This window comes from Dermochelys coriacea, chromosome 10 (genome assembly GCF_009764565.3).
Source record: "Dermochelys coriacea isolate rDerCor1 chromosome 10, rDerCor1.pri.v4, whole genome shotgun sequence".
In the NCBI taxonomy this organism is placed as follows: Eukaryota; Metazoa; Chordata; order Testudines; family Dermochelyidae; genus Dermochelys; species Dermochelys coriacea.
Window position 1 is genome coordinate 63791388 of NC_050077.1, and position 16154 is coordinate 63807541.

Sequence of the window (16154 nt, forward strand, 5' to 3'; positions counted from 1 at the left end):
GCTTACAATCTAAGTAGAAGATGTACAGAATACAAACAAAGATGGGGCAGGGAAGTAATGATTCAGAACCTTATGAATTGAAGTGTTGCTACAGTGTTTTGGATCATTACTGTGAAATACTTGTAGCACTTTTTAAAGAAAATGTCTTACTGTAAAACAAAATGCCAAATGACCCTTTGGAAATATGTGTACTACACTGATAGGTACCTGGATCCCGTGATGCTTTTTGTACCTATGGATGTTCCCATATCTTATTTTGCTTTACTGTTGTCTTTTCTTGCATGCTGGGAAGGCTTTGTGGATAAAAGCACAGGAGATCAGAGCTTTATTCATTGCTTTATCACAGCCTTACCAGGTGAGTCTGGCCAAGTCACTAGACCTCTTCAAAATGCAGGCAATTATACTATAGTTATCCACAAGGTACTATGAAGACTAATTCATTAATGTCTGTAAAGCGTTTTAAGATTCTGGGATGGTAGTATAATTGTATTCTAATTATTGTTGTTCTGACTTCAACAATGATTTTGATGTTAACAATATGTCGCTCCATAGTAGCAAGAAGGTGACTGCCTTAAAAATTATAGATATCATATATAGTAATGGAGATGTCTACTTTTATATGACCGTAAAAGATAAGCATAGAAAGTGCTGCCTATGAAAAAGTTTGCTTTCTTCTACAATTCAAGAAAATATACCCTGAGAACAGGGTGTGCGTATCACCTCTGTGTATCTTTGCTCTCTGGTAAATTTAATGGACTGTGATTTAAAAAAAGTACCATTGACATGCCCATATATCTGCTGCAGAAGATGAAGACAGCAACTGAAGTTTTAAGAATGCAGTGGAGATGCAGAAACAGAGGTTGAGAGTCCAAAGTAGCCCCTACTGTCTTTTCTGATTCCCAAGTCCTTTCCTCTGGAACCTTCATCTCCTAAATATCCAATCCCTACAGTGTAAGACATTCCGTCTCCAATATGTCTCCAGTACATGAATGGGATGTGATAGATTAAATCCTGGATTAATATGAATCCCATGACTGTTACTATCACCTTGCCAGAACCTAACTCTAGGGACTAGATTTTCAAAAGAGCTCAGCACAAGGGGATGCAATTGGATGCCGAGCTCTTTTGAAAATCTGGTCATCCATAGAAGTTTGTTTGTTCCGGTGAACCTGGTATTTCATTGGTTAGTATTAAATGAGTGTTTTAATTGAAGTTTATATGTTAAGTTTAACAGGAATCTGAAAGGTCACTGGAAATCAATGTCCCCATACCCAGGCTTGATGCCAGTTGAGTTCCATGCAGCAGCCCTGTTTCAGATCAGCTAAGAGATCAATAGCGGTAGCTCTCTAGAAGTGAACTTGATGCAAAGATTTGCAGTGGGCTTAGCTATTACAAAACATAGGCCCAAATGCTGATTCCAGTGGGAGTTTTACTTGAATATGAAGTTCAGGATTTGGCTTGTATATCATGTTTAATTAAAGGGATACACAATTTGTGAAATTCAGCTCTAAAATTCAGCAAGAATGTTAGGGTGTCAGTTTCTCTGGAAACTTCATTTACATCCCTGTATATGAGATAGTGGGCCCACCACAGGGTGATTGGCCCTGTTAAGAAGAGATGGGCCCAGCCCCACCTGTGACTGATTAGCTGACTCCCCAGTGAGGTGGTAGGGTTTGATGAAGAACATCTTTCCTCTGTAAAAGCCAGCTAGAGCTCAGCTGAAGAGAACTGGATTGAAATTACAGGAAGCAGGTTAGGCTTCTGTGGTTGGCCCTGGACACAGGGTGACTCCCAGGCAGATGGCCTGGGGGAAAACTGGAGAGAACCCAGCCTATGGAGAACCAGAATGAGGAGGGACTCTGGGGACAGCTGCCTGGAGAGTCAGGGCTCTATAGAAGCATGAAAGAAACTGAGTAGATCCCAGGAAGGGCATACGACCCTTTTCAAAGAGGAGATAGACAGACCCTCAGGAAGGAAGAGCTATGTTCAGCTTGAGACTGGGGTGAAAGACACTCTTAGGTTTTGTGTTGGTTTGCAGTTTGATAACATGGAAGGGGTGGACTTTTTCTTTTATAACTTAGCTGGAGGGCCAAGTTACTGCGGCACACAAACCATGTGGGAAGTCTGAGAGACCCAACACCCAGTTGAAAAGGGACCTGGTGAAAATGAGCAAGTGAGTGAGGGTGGGGGAGAGCAAGCGACGGAGGGAGGGGGGATGGAGGAGAGGGATGTGGCCTCAGAGAAGGGGCGGGGCAAGGGTGTTCGTTTTTGTTCGGTTAGAAAGTTGGCAACCCTACTTGTGTGAACGGAATCTGAGGCAGTGGCTAGTCTCAAGCCAGGTAGGTAGGTAGTGCTATTAAAGACCCAATTTAGCAGCCGTTTCTCACCACTGCATGCAAATAGACTAATAAGTTCTACTTGGTGTGAGTAAAGGTTTGGGTATTGGGCCACGAGAAAGGCTGCAGTGTGGGTTCTTTCCGTCAATGCAGTTTCTTTCCTTCATTTCCCATTCTTAAATCAAAGAAGATTTAAGAGCATTGAGCTACCATTGCTGGTTTTCTATTTCTGGAATGCCATAGAATTTGTTAGGTGCTTCAGTAATATGCAGCTCTATGGTGTACTCAATTGTATCATCTTTAGTACAGTAACTCCTCGCTTAACCTTGTAGTTATGTTCCTGAAAAATGTGACTTTAAGTGAAATGATTTTAAGCGAATCCAATTTCCCCATAAGAATGAATGTAAATAGTGGGGATTAGGTTCTAGAGAAATTTTTTTCGCCAGACAGAAGACATTATATACATATACAGTATAAGTTTTATATAATTGTAAACAAGCAATTTAATACTGTACTCACCAATGATGATTGTGAAGCTTGGTTGAGGCAGGGTGTAGCGGCATCGGGGTGTGGGGGTTTGCCCCATTCTACCTGCTCGGCGCTCCTGCCGGGGAGCAGGGTCAGGGCTTGCCTGCTTCCTGGCTGGAACGCTGGGTGGGCAGAATGGGGCAAGCCCCCACGCCCCAACTCCATTCCCCAGCAGGAACGCCAGGCGGGCAGAGCGGGGCAAGCCAAACAACATTATAACGGAATATTGTGTGTCTTTAAATGAGGATGTTCTGTAATAGATCAGCAACCTAATAACAAAACAGTGTTAACCGGGATGACTTTAAATGAGGAGTTACTGTACTTTCAAGTTAAAAGTCCCTGGCATAGGAGAATGATGTTGTTCAGTTCCTTCATCCATAGATGTATGTTTCCCCAACCTATCTGCTACCCCAAATACTACATCCTAGAAACACCATTGCCCACAGCCACCACCCAGACAGTGAGAAAACAAGTATCTAAATGTTTCCTTTTAGTACATCTGTTGTTTAGAAAACAAAATATGGGGCCAGCTCAACAGCCTGGAGGCAGTTCTGTGTGCTACCAAACAAGAGACCTACCCTGGGCTCACTTTTTCACTCCAAATTGTTGGTCCAGCGCATGATGCAGGTGAGGAGCTCATCTCCCAGATGAAGGTTTAGGCTTGTGTCATTTTTGTGACCTGAGCCAAAGGATAGGCAAAGTGAGGGGCAGTATGGATAGTGGTAAGAGGAGGCGATGGTAGGAGTGGGGCCTAAAGAGAAAAACAAGGCTTAATGCAGGTACATTTTTAGAGTGGTCTTCCAGGGTGTCAAGCCCTAATGAAGCCGTTGACAGTCGGCTTTTGGAGGTTTGTGTGTTGCAGAGAATGGGGCTATCACAATTTGTGAAATGCAGCTATTGTGACTGCAGTTGTGTGGGATCTGAAAAACTTGAATGGACGAAGTGAACAAACAAATTTTTTAAAAATGCAATTGTTTTCACTGTGCAATGGTATTTATCTTAATGACAGTAGTGCATTATTGCAAACTAAAAACGAATAGAAACACCTAGCACTCTTACTTGAAATTAAGAGATTAATTAGAAACAAGTTTGGGTGCTTTATGTGTGTTACCACAATATCTGGATGCAAGCATGCTTGAATGTATAATATACAAATGGATGAGTTCCTCCCATTTTTCACCTAGTCTCCATCCCTTTCCACCTGCTACATCACTTCATGAGCCTACAGTCTCCAGATGATGGTATGTACCAAAACAAAAATAGCACATCTGTGTGGATTAGAGATGGAGGAAATGAAGGTGTTTCTTTTCAGAAGTGCCAAAATTTTAGCCATATATAGGCCATATATTCATTACAAATTCAAACTCTGCGACCCTGCTTTTCAAAGGCTGCTGGTCTCTCCTACTGACCTTTGGCAGCCAATGAACTGCAGATTCTTTGTTAACCTGCCAGTGATAATTAATATGCTACATTCCCTTAGCAATGCAAAACATTCCATTATTTTTGTCTTGTGGTGGGTTCATCCTTTGCTCTGTCTTTAGTAATCCATGGCAATAAAGGCAGCAAACAGAAATAAGTGACAGCATATTTGGATGCTACAGCATGGAATAACAGCTGTACAAAGGCCCATACATACAAATATTTCAACTGCAGGCTCAAATGCCATGTGAGGGTCCTGAGCACCTAGCAGGAAGTATTCAACATCTTGCAAAGTTGAACCCCAAAGTATCTTTCAGGCAGTCCTATATTTTGAACATGTTCACAGCTGGGATTTTGTCCCATTGTAAAGATATGGGCCAGCAGCAAAATTCAGACCAAGAAATGGATGCAGACTTCAAACCCCTCCAAAATTCAAGGATTATGGGGGTTTGAGATCAGACTACTTCTAATTTTAACACTTATTCTTCTGTCAGAATAAAAATTGCACTTCTCTGATCCTTTGTGCTGTGGCATCAACTCAGTTACACCTTGTCATTAGTTTGAGTTTTACTCTGAGGACTAACTTATTTTGGATGGGTGAGCATTGATGTTGTTTTTCTACTTTACTAAGACACAATCTATTTTAGAGTGGTTTGAGAAATAAAATGGAAAATTACAGCTTCTTTCTTTTAAGTGTTACACTTCACAATATGTGCTTCAATGTTTAAAGGTGTAACTTATAAACCATCAATCAACACTGATACAAACGCATTCATGTGTTTAATTTCTTGTAATTCAGCCTATTTGCCATGACTCTCCACTTTCTACTTTTAACTATCATTCACTTTCCTTTTTCAATGAGTCATTATATTTCGAGATAATAAAACCTCTTGAATGTAAATGTTTATGAATAAATGTAACTTAAACATACTTGGCCTAATTCTTATTTACACATTAACACTTTTAACATTATTCTGCCTTAACGTTATGGCCCCCTTTATACTACCAGAGTGGTGTAAAGGAGTCTTAGGGTATGTCTTCACTGTAACCAAAAAACAAAAAGCAACAACAGCAAAGGTGTGTTCTTAACTCAAGTTAGCTAACTTGGATTAAAATAGCAGTAAAATGAGGTTAACTCAGGTTAACATCTTAAGTTATAGTTTATAAGAATGCCTTGGGTTGAATTTGAGCTGCTAATCTGCTTAAAACCCAAGTTGCTTTGTCTTCACTGCTATTTTAGCCTAAGTTAGCTAGCCTGAGTTAAAAACACACCCGTACTTTGCAGGGAAGACATACCCTCAGTGTAGATAACAATCAGGCCTCAAACTCATAAAGAGAATAGATTTCACTTACATTTCTTAAATATATTCTCTCATGCACAGAAAAACGTTGGTCCTAGGTTCAGTGAGTGTTAAGTGCCCAAATTTGCAGGTTTCTATTTTATATGTCTATTTACTTTACAAAAAAAAAAAGTTTGTTGTGAGGAGAGAGTGGGATGATATTTATCCAAAGAGAATCCCTTCAGCTGAGCCATCCTGCCTACCAAACTGCTTATACTCCTTCCTGTATCTGCCTCTCCTGATGACAGCTATAAGTGGCCCCACTTCAGTGTTATTCTAGGAAATATTGACAGGTTTCAGAGTAGCAGCCGTGTTAGTCTGTATTCGCAAAAAGAAAAGGAGTACTTGTGGCACCTTAGAGACTAGCAAATTTATTTGAGCATAAGCTTTCGTGAGCTACAGCTCATGGATCTGATGCACAAGAGTTTATTGAAAGACAAACTTGCCTAGATAATAGATCTTGCTGCAAAGACTCTTATTTTCTTGAATTTCTATTATATATCCTTTGAATCTTTTAATAAAAGACTTAGAAACTTAACAAAACCAGGAATGACAACTGAATTAGTGACAAAGGCTTGGCTATGCCTGGTAATTTCTTCCTGGAATGTACCTTGTGTGTATTATTCCTTTCATGAATAAGTCAGGCTGATTTGTGCATTTGGTTATATTCTTGCTAATGGATTGTATCTTTACTTTACTTACTTTAAGGAGAAAATTAATAGATTTTATTTTTTCAGGGAGGCATGTGGTATATTGTAGATCAAATAATTAGTGAAGTGAAAGGGGAAGCAATGGTGAAACTAGCAAAAAAAAAAAAAGAGAGAGTTTATTGCTTTCACATCTTGATTTTTATTTTGAGTAAAAAATGCTTCAAACATGTTAATTCACTTTGCCTGTATCCTGACTAGGAGAAAGTCTTAAAAAAAAATGTAAAAGTCAAATACTGGGGGTTTCAGAGTAGCAGCCGTGTTAGTCTGTATTCACAAAAAGAAAAGGAGTACTTTTAGATATTGGTACCTTAGATATTAACAAATTTATTTGACCATAAGCTTTCATGAGCTACAGCTCACATACTGGGGGGAAGCCCATCTCTATTCAAGAGAGAAGGTTTTGTGAGACAGAGTGTTTCTATCATTGCGAAGCTATGAGTGTTTACTGCAAGTTTCAACTGCTGCTAAAGTATTTGCCACCAGAGGACGCTGTAGATTATAAATCTAAAAGATCTGCAATCAAGTATATAGGAAACTTCTAGACTGAACTGAATTCCTTAAAATAGATGTTGCTGTGAGTGATTAGATAGGCTTCAGTCAAGCATAAGAACGTCCAAGTTTTAATGATTTTTGTTTTTTTCTCTCAGGTTATCAACGTTGTAACTGTATAAGTTTTAAATAAAAGTAGGGAACGATAATCCTTCTCACCTGGCTCACAGAATGCGTGATGGCACAGGCCAGGAGGTCAGAGCTCAGTGTGGTACACTAAGTATGGAGGAGTTTATGATTCCTCATTGAGAGAGAGGTTAACTGATCCCAGAAGGTTCTTTACAGAATCACTCTTGCCTGTAGGAATTTTCCTCCACTCCTAACAGCTGAATCAATGCTTCAGGGGAGGGGAACATCCCATCCTTTATTCCAGGAAAGGTTTTAAGCCTTCTTGAGAGAGTATAGCTACCTAGTTAAAATTATAAGACATCAAGAGTTTTGCAGAGTAACATCATCCTCACAAATGACTCTGGCCTAGCTCAGGTCAGAGTATTTTCTCTGAATAGCTGGGGATAACAAATTCGGATATGTTTATTTAACTGTACACAAGTTTTACAAAAGTGTAACTCCACTGACTTCACTGCTGATTTACTTTGGTGTAAGTGAGGGGACATCAGGTGTTAATTGAATAGTACTTTCCTTTCCTTATTCTAGGGGTAAATCTTACTGATTGCCTGCTTTCGTTGCTAGTTTAAGGTTGAAGGTTTCATTCAAATGGCAAAGGCTCAGCCATCCAATTGTGAGTAGACACCTGCCAAAAGCTGTATGTTGCACATTACGTGTTAATCTCTGGCCAAAAAATTATATTATGTTTATTCTGTGGATGCTGCTTAAATGTGATATAAAGAAAGAGCTAAAGTGGAGAGGAACTAGGGAAAATGAAGTACATCTTGATGGGGAAAAATGGAGTTAATTTAATAAATAAGGGAAGTGGGTAGAAAATCCCCATATAAAAAGTTTCCAAATCAATTCTGTTGTATTCCAACCAATAATATTCCAGTGCAGGATATTCATAAGGAAAGTGACTATTCACACAAAGAAGATTTTTTTGATGGCTGTAGGTTCTACACAGTTGCAGTGAACTCTATGAATATTCTAAACACGCTTTTTTAATAATAAGGCTGTGATGTGTTTTTCTGGCAATAAAATCCATAGCTTGAAGAAAGTATTTACATAGATTATAGTTTGTCTACAAGACTTGTGCAGAACTCCTTCAACATTAGTGCTCTGATATGAACAATATGATTATAATTTATCTCGTTATGGGCATGATTTTGCCATAATGCTGAGCATTATAGCCCAAACCAGAAAAACAATCATGCTGTAAACTAAGCACAAGAATAATCCCACTGAAGTCAGTGGGACTCGTCACATGCTCAAAGTTTAAGCATGTGCTTAAGTGTTTTGCTAGATTGACGTTGAGTACTCGGCACCTTGCAGGATCAAGCCCTGTAGCTTTCCCCTTCTGATTGCAAAAGGATTTTGAATATGGCCATAGAAATTTCTCTGGTGCTATATGCATAGTTTTTCTCTAATGCTGTAATTCTTACAAGATGTGAAGGAATGGCAATAAAAGAGTTCCTTCAGAATGTACCATGGACCTGATATCTGCCTATCACTCCTTCCTGATATTTTTTTGTTTTCAGGAGTTCCATGATTTCTTATTTCCCTTTTTACTTGCTTAATAGTGACTCTATTATGACAAAGCATACACCTTGCCATGAATGACGCTATCCGCATTTTCTTGCATTTTGTAATAGGATGTGCAGTGCTGCCTTCCAAGAGTTACTTGTTTACATTTTTCTACACCAGAAAAAAGACTTTTTTATTTTCGTCCATATACTGGTTTTTTAAAAAAAAATAAAATAAAAAAGCTTCATTCCACATTAAAAAAGAAACAATTCCCCAATCTGCACATTTAACCATAATTAATACCCAATGCCTATAGTTAACTCTTCCCCAATGGTTTCTCAAGCTATAGTCAGCACATCTAAATCTAGGTCAGTCACATAGATCTGACTTTTTAATCAATTTTACATAAAATCATTAGATTATATTCCAACATCCTAAAGATGTTGCAGGTTTGGTGTCTTGTAGTTAATCCTGCAGTATTTGGCAGAGTATGAGCTCAACCAAAGTCCCCACAGCAATTCCTTTAAACTTTCTTTTGTTCTTTGAAAAGATTTTTGGAGGGAGTAGAGGCAAAGTGAGTGAAGTAACCAAGACAGCATGGTCTTCACTGAGGGGCTGAGATGGAGCGGGGGACTTTATACTGAACCTCTTTGCAGTCTGAGAGGAATTCAGCACTATTCTTGTTTAATAATGAAAGGGGGAGGAGTTTGGCAATTTATTGTGTTTTGGGGCAGGTGAGGTATGAGAATGTGGGGGTATGTGTCTGCATAGACAGTAGAACCTAGAGATCCTAGTTGAGATCAGGGTCCCATTGTGCCAAATACTGCACAAAGATCTAACAAGAGACAACCCCTGCCTTGAAGAAACTGTAATGAGACAAAGATTATCCCCACTTTACAGATGAGGAGCAGACACACAGGGTAGGTTTAAGTGACTTGACCAAGGTCACACAGGAAGTCTGTGGCACACATAGCAATTGAACCCAGGTCTCCTAAATCCCAATCCAGTATTATAATCAACCACCATGTCTGTCAATCCTGGCAGAGAGAGAGAATTGCATTTGAATGGGTCTATTCTCTCTTCTCTTAGGACCCAGAGAGCCGTATTCAGACAAGCAAGGATCTGTTGTCACTTCTGTTCAAAGAATACTAGAAGGTGGTGCTGGAGATAGGGAGGCAGTTTGGGTTTCGGTACTGTCCCTCATGGTGACATGTTTTTCATTTGATCACTTACCTTTGAGTGTCGGACTAAGATCGGGGCACCGTGCTGAACTAGTTAGTTAATTAATAAGAGTGGGGTGATGTTGGGATGGGAGGATAACCAAACCAAAAGGAAACGTGCCGTTTCAATTGAGTGGATCACCCTTTTGTGACACAGGTAATGTAGGAGTCTTATTGGATTCTTGGCTCTTCTATATGTCCAGATAAAAGCTGTAGATAAGAATATATTTTCCATCTTTGCGTAGCAGGGTGGTTGTTACCTTGCCATTATTATCCATGCTTTTGTCATCTCCTGTTTTGATTACTGTCATGTATATTGGGTTACACCAGAAGACCATTCAGAAACTTTAATGCAAAATGCAGTTGCCATTTGTCATTCAGGGAATGCATTATATCCATGTCCCAGAGGCTTCCAATTTCCCTCTGCATGATATTAACAATACTAGTTTTGAGCTGCAGTGCCCTGCAAGATTTTGATCATAATAATTAGTATCATATTTGAGCTAACAATCCCTTTATACATCAAAGGGTAGGGGTTAGGCTTTTCCAATGCAGTCACTTCCTTCCCACCCCCCATTGGAGCTCAAGTTTGTTGACCTTCCAAGTAGTCAACCAGTCTTCTCAATTAACTCAGGCCATTTCTGAGTGGTGGATTGGGAAGTATCTTTTTTCCCGATATTATGTTCATTTTCATTGTACTGGGTATTTTAAAAAGTCTTATTGCTCATGCATGCAGAGAATTAGAGGTGAACAATAGAAGTCTATTAAAAATATTTCACCAGCTGAAGCAATAGAGTCAAAGAATTCCTATTCACAGCCTTATAAAGATACACCCGATACAGCACTATTAGTAGTAAATCTTTTTTTCAGAGGATATCTAGAAAACAGAAGATGAGAGATCTAGCCTTAATTTCACTGTATGATTAAGTTTATTATCAATACCCTGCCTATACACCACAAACACAGAGATACAAGCACCTTTCCAAACCCATAGAAATAAATACATGAACAAACTAAAAGCCATCTGTTAATTTTATTTTATTTATAATACCTATATGCATTCAAAATATCTCGTTAGTCATTGCTCCATCACCACATGCAAATTTCAAATCTATGAAAAAAAGAATTTGAATATAAGTGGTTACTATCAAACACCAATAAACATTAGAAACATAAGGAAAAGTTAAACAAACAAACCCTGTGAAATACAATCAGAGTGGAAAACTGTGAATAAATAATTGGCACAAGGAACATAACGGGCTACACTCTCTCCATTTCCAGGAGAGAATTTGACCCACTACTTCTGTGTCCTCCAGTCTTTTTGCAAACTCCTCCTTCACTCTCCACCAATTTCCCCCATCTCCAAGATTTCAATCACATTCCAGGATTCAGGTCTGTTAGTCTGGGAAGCAGGGTCCCTATCTGGTATCCTGGTACAGCACTTCAGCTTGCCTGCTGCCCCTCAGCTTTTCCTTCTTCTATCTTTGCAACATTAGTGTGTATGGTAACACTGCACATCTGAAAGAGAAGGGAAGGTCATGCCATGCTCATCTGACAGTTGGACTCAACAGTTATGGTTATTTTATTGTTCATAAAGTAAGAGCATTGTCTGTGCACATAAAGGACTGCTAAATAAAAAGCCTACCTACAGTACACAGATGTTTTGCAGACAAATTCTACCATAGCACACCTTAGCAAAACTCCTCTACACAGTGACTAATGATCAAACAAGATACTGATTATCAAACCTGAAATAATATAAAGCTTTACTTACAGCCTGGGAAGAGCAAGATCCACAATTGTATCCCATCCTAGTCTCCACAGATGGTTGCAGGGGCCATGTGTAGCCTATTAAAGGTTACCAGTTGTTCCTGGGTCATTGGGATTGCTACTCTGATGGTGCATCTTGTTGATTTGTAGCTATACATCAAACGTGCATTGTTTAGTTAGATTTCTGAATGGCGCCTATCTAAAACTCTAGGTACCAGTACAGTAATTATACGAATATATTCCTGGATCAATACAGAAAAAAGAAATACCCCACAGAAAAATGAAACCTTCAACCCCAGTCTTCACAATCAGCCCCTCTATTCCTATGTCAGTGAAAATCTGAGAAATTGGCTTCGCATTGCAATCTGACCTGGAGAGCAGCACACTAGGCCTCTGATAGATGAAAGGGGTAGGAGCGAGGAGAGAGTTCCATAACTGAGGACCTCTTGGGGAAAATGTGCTGCTGCCATCCTTTCCCTGTTTATACCAAATGGCTGTTTGTGATCAGCAAAGCTGCTTCAGCTATTGCTGCATCTGTGTTACACAGAGTCCTCAAGCTCCTTACCACTCTTAAAGATCAAAACCCACACCTCTAAATGCACCCAGAAACTAACTGGAGGCCAGTACAGATTAGAGTATTGGAGTAATGTGGTCACTGTACCACCTGAAGTTTCCAAATGGTCTGATGGTGTAGCCCCATGTTGAGAGCATTGCCAAAATCTAGTCTTGGGATGACAGCAGTGGGATCGTCTACAAGGAGGTCTACTTCCAAGAGGAAAGGTTGTACTTTTGGCCACTGCTTATACCTGGCTTCTTGGCAGATTATGGAAATGCCAATAAGACCTTCAGGTTACAAACATGACTAACAAAGAGCAAGAAAACTGCCCTCATAGGGGGGATAATTGTAATCTCTGTTTGAGTGCATCCCTAGCAGCACCCCTCCTTCAGGCTTACATGACAGAGCTTCAGCACGCTACCCTGCTCTATTTAGTGTATGTGGTTATTATGCATCTTTGGTCATGGTAGGTCACCATATGCCAATTAATCAATGTCCCCAAACACAGCAATGCTCCCTCCTTCCTCATAATTATTATAATTTGTTATGTGTATAAAATATTTGCTTAGGTAATACAGGTTTATCTAATGCATTTATGTGACCCCTTTCTGTAGTATCTGTGCACAGATCTTTAATATATTTATTAAAATATATATCAAAATCTTTAATATATTTATCCTCACAATACTCCTTTGAGGGAGAGTAATACATGCAATGTTTCCAGTACCCTAGTTGATATATATTCTACCTTTTGGATGGGTACAAACCTATGCAATGATTTCTCCAGAACAGGCATATTTTTGCAGACTGCTCTGTTGCTATATTATTTCAAGGAAATTTTGTCATGATGCTTTTAGTGGGTTCTCTCCTGGAATACTGTGCAAATTGCCACTAATCCCTTCCCCACTCCCAGAAAGAGCAGTCTCATTTTGACAGGGCAGTCCTGTACCCTTCAAGGTATTAAAATGGTCCCAAATATCTTTTGGGATGATGCAACAGGATAATAGAATCTCTTAACATTACAGCACAATCACTGTGACCTAGAGGACAGTGTCTCTAATATGACCAAGGCCATGTGGATGCCTTGTTTAGTTGTGGTGCTGTGAAATGGCAGGCTCAGTGTTATATCAGTATGAACGTAAGCCAAGACTTTCAAAAGTCACCAGTGATTTTGGATGCCTCAATTCTTGGGTGGCCAACTTCATTTTTCACAGTGTGGTTGCTCAGTGGTTTCTGAAAACCAGGACCCAAGTTGGGCACTCAAAAACTGAGGTACACAAAATCACTAATAACTTCTGCAAATTTTGCTCTAATGAATTAATAGACCTGCCCAGTTATAGAGTGATATTAGTTGCCCATAGTAAACGAGACTAGAAAACACACCTGCTTTGTGTAACTTTATAGCGAGTATTGCATCCACCTTTCTTTCATGCCTATCACTGTGGTACCTTGGAGCTGTTATTTACATTAGATCAAAATATGAGGGAAGGTTCGCTACATGATGTCCCAGTGCACAAAAGGGCTCTTCATTTCCACAATGATCTGAGATTGATTAAATTACAATTTCCAAGAAAAATAAGAAGGTTCTGAAATTAGAATTTGGACAATGGCCCTTTCTGAGATTTTAATTACATTCTGATGTATGATTTGAAAAATACCTTGCCAATTGTGTCGCTTTTACAATAGTACTTTTTGTTGCTTAGAGACCAAAGTAGTGTTCATGAAAAGTGGCATTCCCAATAGAAGCTAGATGATGATTTTTGCATTGTATCTTTTAATTGAAAACACTGGATGATGCAGAATGAGAGTATATCAGTTCATGCTAGCCATCAGATTGAGACATATATACTAACAAAGCAGATTCAAACATATACTAACAATGATCTAATTTGTAGGGACACTTCTGAGGTTTTTTTTTTTATTCCTGGTTTGAGAGTTTTGTAAACCATATTATTCCCATGTTTTGTCCAAAAGAAACTTTTAGGACAACTTAAAGTGCAATTATACCTTCAAAAGTGACAGGAAGATTAGTGGAGAATGGATGGTCAGTATTTATCTCTAATTTCTATATCAAATTTGCTCAATTTACACGTCAACAGTTGTTTTTCTTAACTGCTAGCAGCCGTGCAAACTCTACCTGTTAGCTGAAAATCCAGCTGTGTTCTTTTTGCCTCTTACATCATCACTAGCAATATAGATTATGCAATTATAACTGAGCAGACAATTTAGTTTATCATATATAGAGAGAACAGAATCCAGATCTCTTTGTCATGATTATATGTCTACCATGGCAATGCTAATAGTAGTAGAAACCTGTTTTCGCTGGTAAACAATATGACTTTTAGAGATAGAGGGAGCTATTTTATTAAGTGGCATCACTTTCAATATAGTGATTTTAATGTCTGTAACCTCACCAAATGTTACCTAAGATATGAAAACTTCTGCATATATTCCAATGAGTATGTTAATAAAATTTAGAGAAGCAAAAATAACTTTGGTTTGGAAATGGAAATAACAAAACTCATTTAGAAAACAGTTTTTCAAGACATAATTTTCTGTTCAAACAACTGTATGTATCAGAAGTGGACAAGGAAGAAATTCTAATAGTTTAAGTAAAGACAGATCCTTACCACAGAAAACACCAGTGGCCATGAAACAATTAACCAACTCTCCAGATCAGTTATAGATGTGTAGTGTTCTACCCAATGCCTTCTTTTTCACCTCAATTTTCATAATTCTGACAGTTGATTTCTCCCTGCTATGGCTGTGTTACTTGGAAACCATAGTTTGCCCAATTCCAGTCATTTTCTGCTTAGCTTTACTTTGAGAATCCAGCTAACAGTTGACAATATCCATTCTCTCCCATATCTAGCAAATCTCTCTCGAGCAGTGCATATGGACAGAGAAAAGGTTATTCTAAGTAGAATGAACCCAGAAGGCACTAAAACATTAGACAGAAAGCATATTTCTTGCCCACGGAATTTGCACCAAAAATGCAAGAAGTTTGTAATTAAATACTTTTCATACTGTCTAAATGGTTTGAAAAGTTGAATGAAACAAACAAGTTCATTACTGCAATAGTTCTGCCAAAATGTGCTCCTTTTTTTTTTAAAAAAAAATGAAACATCCCATAATAAATACTTACAAAATGAGTTTCTATTATTTTGTTTTAAATTGCAAGACATGTTTGAGTAAGAATGCTTTATGCTGTAAGTCAGAAAACATGTAAAGAGCTATTCAGACATTATATCATTTACAGAAAGTTAGCCAGAATAAACTAAGATCAAAACAACTCTAAAATTCTAAAAATCAAAACAACTCTAAAATTAATCATATAGAATCTATGTCTCTTTAACAGTTTTTCTAGCTTAATTTTTAAAGAAAAAATGATAAAATATGAATGTTAAATAAGTTACCTGTGTCCTTTTGTTATTACTTCATTCAGTTCCTGATGCGAGCTACCTGTGTTAGCGGGTGTGCTCTTTTTAAAGATCAGAACAGGTTTTCTGATGACCACTCTGTGTGGCATCTCTTATGAAGGTGCTTCTTGTTGCTAAGAGATCAGTTGCTTAGAGATGAAGGTTTTTTGGTTTTTATGTGTGTTTTGCAATAGGTTGGGGAAGGAAGGGTGTTAAAAAGGATAGCATAGCGAGGAATAATGGGATAACATTAATTCCTTGAAAATAGGAGACTTTTAGAAACAAAGCTTCCTTACACTGAGATGTAGTAAGCAATCAAATAATTTCCAGCATAAATGCAAAGAAATGGAAGCTGCAGTATATAAAACTGGAATGGACAAAACAATATAAAATGTGTTGTATGGAGCAATCCTGAAATGGCAGGTGCATGACTAATGGGTCTTTTAAAGATCTATCTTGTGTGCCTTTCTGACTGTATACAGATACAATACACATAATGACACATACAGGTTACACTGTCATAATGATTCTTTTGAGGAATTGCATATACACTGCTTGTTTCTTTAAACTTCTGTTTTATAGTGCTCCTAGTTACTTGTATAGTTTTGGCCACCTTTGTAACTCTAATGTACCCTGTGGAAATACAAATGAGTCATTTTACAGTTGTTTAAGATG

The 16154-nt window shown here is 38.4% G+C and overlaps 1 long non-coding RNA gene across 1 annotated transcript; it reads right to left on the reverse strand.

The window, feature by feature from the left end:
• Positions 1 to 10757: 10757 nt before the first annotated feature.
• LOC122456122 lies at positions 10758 to 15642 on the reverse strand. Its single transcript, XR_006274801.1, has 3 exons — positions 15477 to 15642; positions 11509 to 11654; positions 10758 to 11252 (listed from the first exon to the last, which is right to left on the reverse strand). It is a non-coding gene; the product is annotated as an uncharacterized LOC122456122 (long non-coding RNA).
• Between the last annotated feature and the right edge of the window lie 512 nt (positions 15643 to 16154).